General features: G+C 43.8%; 1 protein-coding gene across 3 annotated transcripts in view; it reads right to left on the bottom strand.

Moving 5' to 3' along the window:
- Positions 1-6,322, bottom strand: part of nlgn2a (neuroligin 2a) — a 190,610-nt gene extending 184,288 nt beyond the window's left edge. The window contains exon 1 of one of the 3 annotated variants that reach the window (XM_032499209.1): positions 5,171-6,321. The gene's annotated coding sequence lies outside the window, so the exon portion shown is untranslated. Of the gene's footprint in view, positions 1-5,170 lie in introns of all 3 variants that reach the window. The other 2 variants (XM_032499210.1, XM_032499212.1) reach the window with 2 other exon arrangements.
- Between the last annotated feature and the right edge of the window lie 3,759 nt (positions 6,323-10,081).

Genomic DNA, 10,081 nt, shown 5'->3' on the forward strand with positions numbered 1-10,081 from the left:
CCAACACAGCCGCTGCTGCTGCTTCCTTTGCCAGTATTACCATTCAACTGGTCTTTCACTAGCTAGTTGTTAGGGCTTTGGCTGACAGCTCATACTAATATGTGTGGCGGTGTGTCAGCCCATACTAATGTGTGTGCAACAGCAGGGAAGAGGTAGCATATAGTAGATGTTAACAGTGTAAAATAGAGATAGTTTTTTCTCTCTCTCTCTCTCTCTCTTGTTGTGCAGTATGCTCCTTCACTTCTTGCTTTTCTGAAACACCGTCTGCTCTTCAGCCTGCTACCCTCCGCTCCTTTCCAATTTCTTGCGACATGCGCGGTCACTTGACTTTCAGAACACATTCTCTCCTCCTCTCTCTGGATGTGACTGGGTTAAGAGGGCAGGAATAGCGGCCGGCCCACCTGCCTGTCTCCAGACCCGTTGACTCGGGGGTTGTTTGCGATGCTGAGGGTTTACTACAGAGCACTCGTGGGGATGTGGCTACTCCTAACCTTGAGATGCTGTCAATACCATAACTCACTCAATTTGTTTTTTGCGACCCCATCGATGGCGAAATGTAACAGGCAGTGTGGGCTTGGGGGCTGTGTAGGAGAATGTAATGAATAACACAGGGGGGGGAAATAAATTAAAAACAGGATATTTCATAACAAATACATGAATCGCCACAGTTATGTTGCAGTGAGATTTGTGTATAAAATCCCTGGACTATGAAATGGATTGCAGAAGGGGTATTAAGGACAAAAACAAAGCACACAGGTAGAATTACCCATGGATGCAATGGGAAATGGGAAATACAGGGAAGTCACTCAGGTTTGCCAGAGGGATCAGCTGCACTGCTCAGAGCAACATGGATTCTGACTGTCAGTCAATCTGATTGGCCAGAAAGCAGGATGTATTTAATCCTGGCTGTTGCTGACTCTGTTGCTGTTGATTCCATCAAATCTGTACCATGCTTTCTATTCAGGACCTGACTCTGCAACACAAAGGCACAAAATCCCATTGTAGCGCTGCATCTCTGAATGGAATAACTTGTTTAAAAAAAAACACTCAATCACAGTGTTTTTTTTACAGGTTTCCGATAATGGAGAAGGAGCCAACCTCCTGCAATGTCCAACTTGAGATGGGAGCAAGCAGTTCGGAGCTGGCCGATTGCTGTTTCTGGGTGGTTTCTCGCTGTCTCTGTGTCTTCCTTTTTCTTTTATCTTTTTGAAGAAAAGAGGAGCAAATCTTGGCCTGTGGTCAGCCTGGTTAACGGAAGGTGGGAGACGCGGCGATGTGAAGGTTGCCGCTGCTGCAAACATCAGTTTTTTTCTGTTTTGTTAAAAATGTATCAGAAGAGTGTGGGCCTTGATGATCTAACCTTAATGAGCCCACCGGGGACACTGCAGCACTGTTCGCCTCGGATTAACTGACGACATGAAGACCAACGGAGCAGACAGAGGAAGGAAAGTTTGGAGAGAGTGTGTGTGTGAGGGAAAGAAACAACAAGCTGGGACAAACCAAACAGCAGAAAATCCTGCTATATGAAAGAAAAAGAAGAAGACTGAGTCGGAGAGAGAAAGAGAGAAGAATGGATGGAGCGGAGCGGAGACAAGTAATGGCTCCAACCCCTTGTCTCCATCTTGCACCCCAGAGAGCAAAGATCTCATAAAACAGGCTCAGACAAAGCAGAGAGACGGGCCTCTGTGGAGGGACTGTGGGAGACCTGCACTCTAATTGAATGGCAACAAAACAGACACACTGACAGGCTGCCAGGGAAGATGGAGGTATATTCCTCAGAGAACAATCCTCAACAATATCATATAATCGTTTACCTTTACTCTTTCAATAACTTTTGAATTGCCTGCATTCACGACCACATATGGAAGGACTGCATAGTATTCCAAAACATGGACTTTCAGCTTATTGCTGAAATGCTTATGTTTGCTTATTTTGAAAGGAATAAAATATTTGGGCATAACGATTTCATGTCAGGATTCTGCACAGCGCCAGAAAACACTGTTTACTGGGCTTTAGCATAAAGAAAGAAATGCAGCCTCCAGCAATTTGGACATTGCAGCGGTCGATATGGGAGCACACATACAAGCACACATACAAGCCAGTGGGAAAATAATAAATAAGCTGCAGGTTTAAAATCTTTGCGGGGTTTGTCCTTCCAAAAAAGATGATGCCATAGCAACGACACACACTCCCGTTACAGAAAACAGCCAGGCTCCCTTTGAACCAAATGAATGACTCGACCACAAATGGATGACGAGGAAAAACAAAATGAATACACAAATGAGTAATAAAGGCGATACAAGAGTCCTGCAGAGCATATATACACGTGTATATGGTCTTACAAAAGCATACTGTCTTTGGCGGAGAAGGAAGGTAGATCAAAAGTCAAATTTATCCAATGGGAAGAGAGCGGTATAACAAATACATGATAACATGGGGCAACTGGTGCTCATGGAGAAGGAGAGGCGTGTTCCCATTGTGAACAGCTTGTTGTCAATTACCAAGCCTTGCTATATAAAAAAATAAAATATATTGTAGAGTTATTCCATTTAATCAGATTCATTTTGTACTAGGGAAGCAGAGAAAAACTGGGGAGAGTGGTGGAGTTTAGTAGTAACATAGATGAGGCAACAGCAACAGGCAAGTGTCATAGAACCAGCCAAAATATTCGACACAATTAGTGTGTGTCGGTCACACAGTGCTCTCAGTCACCTTTTGCTAACCAAATTATTCAGTTTGTCACAACGACACCCAGGCTTAAGATGAAAAGTAGCAGACATAATCTCACTGATAAAATAATGCCAGGAGTCCTGAAAGTACATTTCTGCACCTTTAGATCAATGATTGACACATAGTTTTCCTTCCTCAGCTTCTCATAACAGACGGGAGATATGAACAACAGCGCCTCCCTGAGGACTTGTGTGTTCAGCCAGCCGTGGCTTTACTAAATTATTTTGAGTTTGCGAAAACAAACATTTAATTTCACCAGCAGTCATCAGACAAGTCTCCAGCTCTCCAGTCAACATGTCAGCTGCCATAATGCTGAAGATTTGTTTTGTTTTTGTTTTTTTTAACACAGATGGCATCTCTCACCTAAAATTAGCAGCAACTGCTGTCATCTCCAGTCAGAAAAACATCCTTACCCACTGGGGGACCTGCTGTCACTGATTTATCTACAGTAAAAAAAAAAAATAGTGAGGGATAAAATTAGCAGTAAACGGCCAGGTCGGGCTTTTAAAGACTGTGAAAGTGTAATTGTGTGTGGTTGTGATGGCTCTTTCAACCCACCCTGTCACAACCCTAGCCTGCATCTGTTGACTGCTTAGCGACCTGCGCTAGGAGCCATCAATCTAACCGACAACAGCTTTGAACGCTTCAGCCCCATCTGCCTCCAAATTTGCTGCACCTTGCTGCACCTTGCTGCACCTTGCTGCACCTTGCTGCACCTTGCTGCACCTTGCTGCACCTTGCTGCACCTTGCCCAGGATGGATAACATTGAGAAATGTTTTCAGGGGTTTTGCATGCTTTTCCTTGGGACACGCAAAGAAAATTAACTAATTCTTGAATGCAGGATTCCCACACACATAGTAGGTGTATACAGGCCTTCTTGACAAGTCCACCTGGTTTTTGTGTTGTAAATTTGCCACTGACACAAAACAAATTAGAATACACCGTATTGCACTAGTGCAGATATGCCCTATGTCTCCCACCGTTTCTCCTATTCTGTGTGTATATATTTCTCTCTCACACACAAATGTCTGCCATCACTCTACACAATGCAGTAGCGTGTCACCTTTATCCCCCTTAAATATCTCCACATGTCTTCAAAGTTTCCAGACAGCCGCCATCGAGATAAATAACAACCAAAATCTAATTAGCATAAGGACCGTCACACATTTTTTCCCTCCGCCTCTATTAAAATGCTTTCTCCCCACAGAGATGTCCCTATCTGCTATATAGGGCAGGCTAGCCGCCTTAAACCAAAGAGAGAAGCCGAGTTGCCTTCCTCTTCTTCTCACCGCTGCAGATAAGAACAGAGGTCTTCTTGTCCCTGCTGAATTCTATCATCTACAAGGCCCTGCCGATCCAAATGCTCCACAACACCAGCCACAGCATATAAATGTGCCCTATTCTTTGTGCTGTGTGTGTGCATCTAATTGTGTGAGTGTGTGTGTGTGTGTGTGTGTGTGTATAGAGGGAGAATATGTTCTCATGGCCATGGCGTTTCCTGGGTCTGTTGAGTATAAAGACCCCATGAAGATAAAGCTCATATTAAGTTGAAGGATGACTTAACTGTTGAAGGGGGACCTTTGTGAGAGAGTGTGCATCACTTCCATCATCAGTCTGCAACACAGGCCGGTTTGCTTGTAAAAAATTTCCCATCCACTCTATTTAATTTCACTATGAACCCAGACAATACACAATTAAAGAAATGCACAATGATCACCGTATGTGGAAACGGCTGATCCAGCATTGCTATCACAGCAAAGCAGTTTGATTAATAAGCTACAAGATGTGAATGTTAGGAGGACAGAGAAATGAGCTCAGCCTGACTGAATAGAAGCCTCTGTTTCTCCCATTCCACGCCAGAGGAGCCCCGAGTACAAGTCCTCATTAACGGTACAGAGGATGATACATCTTGACTGTTACAAAGGAGCAGCTCATCTGCATGAAGCACGACTCAGTTACAACAGGTTTGACACATGTCACACATGAAAATACACATCCATACATATATAGAAACAAGCTGCAAAATCCAACTGAATTGGCCAAAAACTGTTCAAGTGCAAGATGTCTCATTCATTGCAGACACCTCCAAATTCTTTTTTTTTCTTTTCTTTTTTTTTTACATGTTCTCAAATCTGTTTTAGAAATGACATGAAAGAAACAGTGGTTAAAGATATCAAATTGTTGAAATGTGGATGAAGAAATGAATCAACTCATTTCAGCCCCAATGTGCTGATTGGGATCTTCATTTCCTAACATGTGTTTTCACCGTAGGTGAAAGACAGGCTTCGAGCACACACACACACACACAATTCAAAATGCTAATTGAATGCACATTTGAAGAAACAATCAATTGAAACAATGTCTCTAAATGTGTAACTCAAATGTTTCAGTAAGAATCACCCCCCTCAGGTTAAATTAGCATTGGAAACCTCAGCCTACCTGTTAATTTGTGATCCACGGGCTCTGGTGTGGTGCCAGATTCCCACTGATGTTTTCCCCCAGAGATTTCTCCTTCTCCTCTTCACTAAACCTTCCTACAGCAGCGGTGAACGTCAAGCGAGCAAAAAAAGTGCTTGTTTCTTGAAAAATAATAGTAATAATAATAATAATAATAATAATAATAATAACAATAATAATAAATGCACCACCTTCAAAAATGCCGTCCTACAGAACTATCTCGTTCAAGCCAACCGGGCCGGCAGGTGGGACCAGACTGGAGACAAACATAAAGCTGCTGTACTGCATCACACACCACATCCAGCAGCCTAGTATGACTCCCCATCCGAGCAGGCAGGCTCGGCTCCTTCCCCGTCTTCTCCTGCACGGCAATAGGCTGTATTCATGTCTCGGCTGACAGTCCGGTTAGCCTCAGAAGGAATGTCTGTTTTTATCGAGGCCTTAAAACGACAAAAATAAACCTTAAATAAGTCGTGTCTGCGGTGTCTCGGCAGATTTGACAGCCGGGAAAGTGTCACCTGTGTTGACGAATGGTAGCTGTGTTTTTGAGCCTTTTTTTTCTGGGACGTCGTCGATAAATCCTCAATAAATCCCCTGAAGGAGACCTCTGACACCGCCGTTCACCGGTTCAAGTGGCGGTGCGAGCCTCGGCTTGCTTTAGCTCGTCTTGGTAACGGCGGACATGGACTGCATGGTCTTCTGCTAGTCTTGTGTGAAAAGATGCTGCCTCTGCTGCCGTTGCCGCTGTGTGGATGCCGTGACTGCCTCAGCGAGCTGTCGCCCGCGCTTACGTGCGCACCCTCGCAAGCACGCACGCTCGTTCCCGGCGTGGGACGCGCGCCGCAGTTTCCTCCCTAGCAAGCTGGTCGCCTTGGCAACGCTTTCCTCTGACCTCAATATGGTCGCTTTTCTCCTAAAAATCTCTCGCGTTCACCTCCGTTTCTGTCGCGATGACAGCACGCGCTCAAGTTTACTCAGTAGTGAAGATAGGTATTAATCCGTAGAGGGTGTCGTAGGGCTGGTCTCCGTCTTCTCCAGCAGAAAAATGTGCGAAAAAAATAGTGCTGAGGAGTTTCATTTTTTCGGCATCCCTTTCCTCTTCTCCTCCGCTCGCATATAGCCGGGCAGATCTGCATCAGCATGACGTCAGAAGACGTTAAAGGGATACTAGCCCCTTTTTTTTCAACTCCTCTCCTCATCCATCCCTCCATCCTGCATCTTTCTTTTTCTACTATCCCTTCACCGGTCATTCATTTATTTACCCAACTACCCTAAGCATCCCTCCATCGATCGATCCTTACCTCAGTCACTTCCCTCCATCTCTCCATCCATCATACACAGTTTACCCTTTCAACACAGAGAACATGAACATCTTTTTCTCCCTGGTTAATCCCTATAGGAGGCTAAACATATCACTGAGGGATAAATATCCCAGCCAGTATTTTGAGTGCCAAATGGGGTATTAAATGAGTTTTATAGTGATATCAGAGGAGATTAAAAAAAAGATATATTATAGGCCTACAATAAGATTAGAACATGCGCTCACTAATCAGCACTACGGGTCCCTTTTGGAATAGGCTATTATTCCATGATTTCTTTGTTGTTGTTGGGGTTGCTCACTTCACCACCTTGTACATTTATTATTTTATGATTACTTTAAGGGATAATAACCATCTGATATTCACCATGTCTGAGTCCCTGATCTCATCAATGTAGACGGTAATGACTGTGTGAAGGCAGCACATGCTCCTCTGGATGCAGCTCCGCCACATGTCTGTCTTATTACCAGGGTTGTAACACAGCCAAACATCTGCCTCAGACACTCTCCCTCTGAGGAGCCATGTATCCATATTCTGTGTGTTGGTGCCCGCCAGGATTTCCCACATCACAGGATTAGTAAAAGTCTCCCGAAATGTTTTTAAATTATGCTCCATCTTTGCTTGTTTTCATGCTACGACTTGCAGTCACTTAAGCTGAAGTATAATGAGTGCCACCTCCAGTCATATCCAAATGATGTTCATGTGCTCTCAGGCAGCATCCAGATCTCATTGTAGAGAAGATTTAGTGTTCAACATTCATGTGCTAGTGTTCATTCACTTCCTCGTTTAAACCCCAGGCAGGGAAACAGGCTGCTTCTCCACTCATGTGGGGAGCCAGTCTGTCGTCCATCAGCCGAAACATCATGTCAGCCCTGCATGCTTTTTACCTTTGGACACCTCCAGCTACCTGAGGGACACAGATGAGGCAGAGAGAGAGGAAGGGAGAGATCGCTTTGGGCCTTCAATCTTGGCTATCGTGACAAATTGTCTTTGGTGTTGGATGTACATTCCCCCTGTGATATCCCATCAGGGCCAAGGTGAGAAGGTAAGACCTGTCTGTGTGTGTGTATGTGTGTGTGTGTGTGTGTTCATGTACAGGGGTGATGTTGATGTCCTACACTTGATAGACCCTTGCCAAGCATCAGAGGTAATGGCCCAACAGGGAGAACTGACAGCTGAGCCCACACCTAGATGCACACACACAGACACACGCACACACACATACACACGCACACACACGCACACACACGCACACACACACACACACACACACACACACACACACACACACACACACACACGCACACACACACACACACACACTTCACTGGCTGTTTCACAAAACTCCTTGTGGTTTGTCACTGATGGACTACATTGATACACGGTTGCAAACACATGTATCATGGCACACACGGCCCCTTTTGTTCTCCCCTAACACAGAAAAAAACACACACGTTCCCTCCCTACACACACTGATATATATTTGTGTTGGTACTAGAGGTCAGTTTGCCACTATGGAGCCCCAGGGGGAGCTGCAGGTCTGTGGAGAATTTCTCTGCAGTGTTTGTGAATATCGTATGCCTATGGAACACCATTATAAAGGGCTTTGCTTGATTTGCGCAGTTCTACGCACAAGTGACCAGTCAGAAGGCCCTTTGATGTGGACTGGGGTACTAAGCCGCTGCAAAAACCCTCCTCAGGCTCTTCTAATCTGTATCTCGGCATTCAAACAGCTCAGAAATTAAACAGTTGTAAAAGACCAAGAGAAAGTTATGTGTTAAGACAGCCACACGTATGTAAATGCGGACAGGAATTCATGGATACACATGTCCATGCAACTATATGCCATCATCACACATGTAGGATATAATATTTCATTAACAACACGTGTGCAAAAAGCTGCTACATTCTGCAATACTGCAATCAAGTCATTTGTTTGCTTGGAGGCGTTTGCAATAATGTGACATTGCAATCTCATGAAGCCATTAACCTTTCTGTCTAAAGCACCCAGAGTATGCAGAAAGCCCATTTTCTCTCTGCCTGATTTACTTCAACTCCTTCCAGCAACCTGACCTATTGAGCATGCCCACAAATCCCTTCTTGTATGCAGACTGTGAGAGCCAGCGCTGTCACTAGATTGAAATAGAATATCAAAAACAAAAACAATTATTTGATTTTTTGTGACTAGTTTTAAGCATGGAAGTTTCGAAATGATTGGCCTGTGCCAAAGCTGAATTCCAAGCGTCATTCTAAATAGCTGAGAACAAACTCCAGCTAGCGGAGGCCAGGCCCTTTTAATTCAAAAGAAAGAGACCGCATGGCACAAATACACTTTCAATGAAATGTGTTCATTCTTCCTCCTGTTCCTGCAGCGGAGATGATCCTTGAACTGCTTCTTCCTCAAACAGTATGACGGCGGAAGTTCAGAATCTCACCCCACTCCCCCATGTGCCCCCATCGTGTTCTCACCCTTACACCTTTAAACCTTGTACACATCACACCTTTCCTGAATTCCTTATACCTCTCTTCCTTTCAAACTTCATTGCTGGTGATCTTCCTCGATTTCCTGGTAGCTTCACATTTATTTCTCCACCAATTTCTCAACCTCTCCCACAAATAATCAGTTAAAGGGGTCCTAGGGGATATTGTTAGAATACAGCATAGAAAATCTGCTTAGAAATAAAAGAAATGTTGGATGGGATTGAACAACACAATGCGATTTTGCGTAATAAAACACATCACAGTCATTGTTAATTTTCCTCATTTTTATTTTCAACAAATTGTGTATCCGTATACAATACACATTTTCTTAAGGCAAAAGTTTGGATATTCATCACGGAAACATTAATGGGTCGTGTGAAAAGGGCTGGGAAGATTTTTTTTCACAGAACTGTATAAAAATATAGTGCAACACGCTTACAATAAACTTGGCTCAGCCTTCAAAAAGAAAACCTTGACTGTGCACAGTTTTCAGATAACAGGAAACAGAACAGAAATACAGTGGAATACACAATTTATTTCTTACAGCAATAAGTGCTCTACAGTGAATTCAACAGGTTTCTACTTCTCAACTGGCCTCAACAGTTTCCACAAAGCACACAGTTGCTATCCAATGTTTAAAGTACAGTATGTGTCCATTTACCAAAGGGAAAGGCAGCAAAGTGACAGTACTCGGATCCAATGGAAATCAAATTTGTCAGATTGACAGCACTCTAGCCCAATGGATTGGGGGGAAGGCGGGTTAGCAATGTAAGTGACGTGAAATTAAATTGAATAAGATGTTGTTAAATAATATAGCAAAAGTAAGTAACCATAGTGTAAATGATATTGAAGTGTGACCATGATATATATATATATAATATTGAAAAAGTAATTACTCGTAATGAAAAACTATGACTACAGATGATAAAACTATACGTAGAGCCATGGTGCGTGGTGGGAAATTGAAACAGGAAGAGAAACTACAACATCATCAGGTGGTGCAGGTGTTGTAGAGTCTGACAGCGGCCGGGATGAAGGACCTGCGGCACCTCTCCTTCTTACATCGTGGGTGTATCAGTGAGCTGCTCGGGGA

This window comes from Etheostoma spectabile, chromosome 19 (assembly GCF_008692095.1).
Source record: "Etheostoma spectabile isolate EspeVRDwgs_2016 chromosome 19, UIUC_Espe_1.0, whole genome shotgun sequence".
NCBI classification, from domain to species: Eukaryota; Metazoa; Chordata; class Actinopteri; order Perciformes; family Percidae; genus Etheostoma; species Etheostoma spectabile.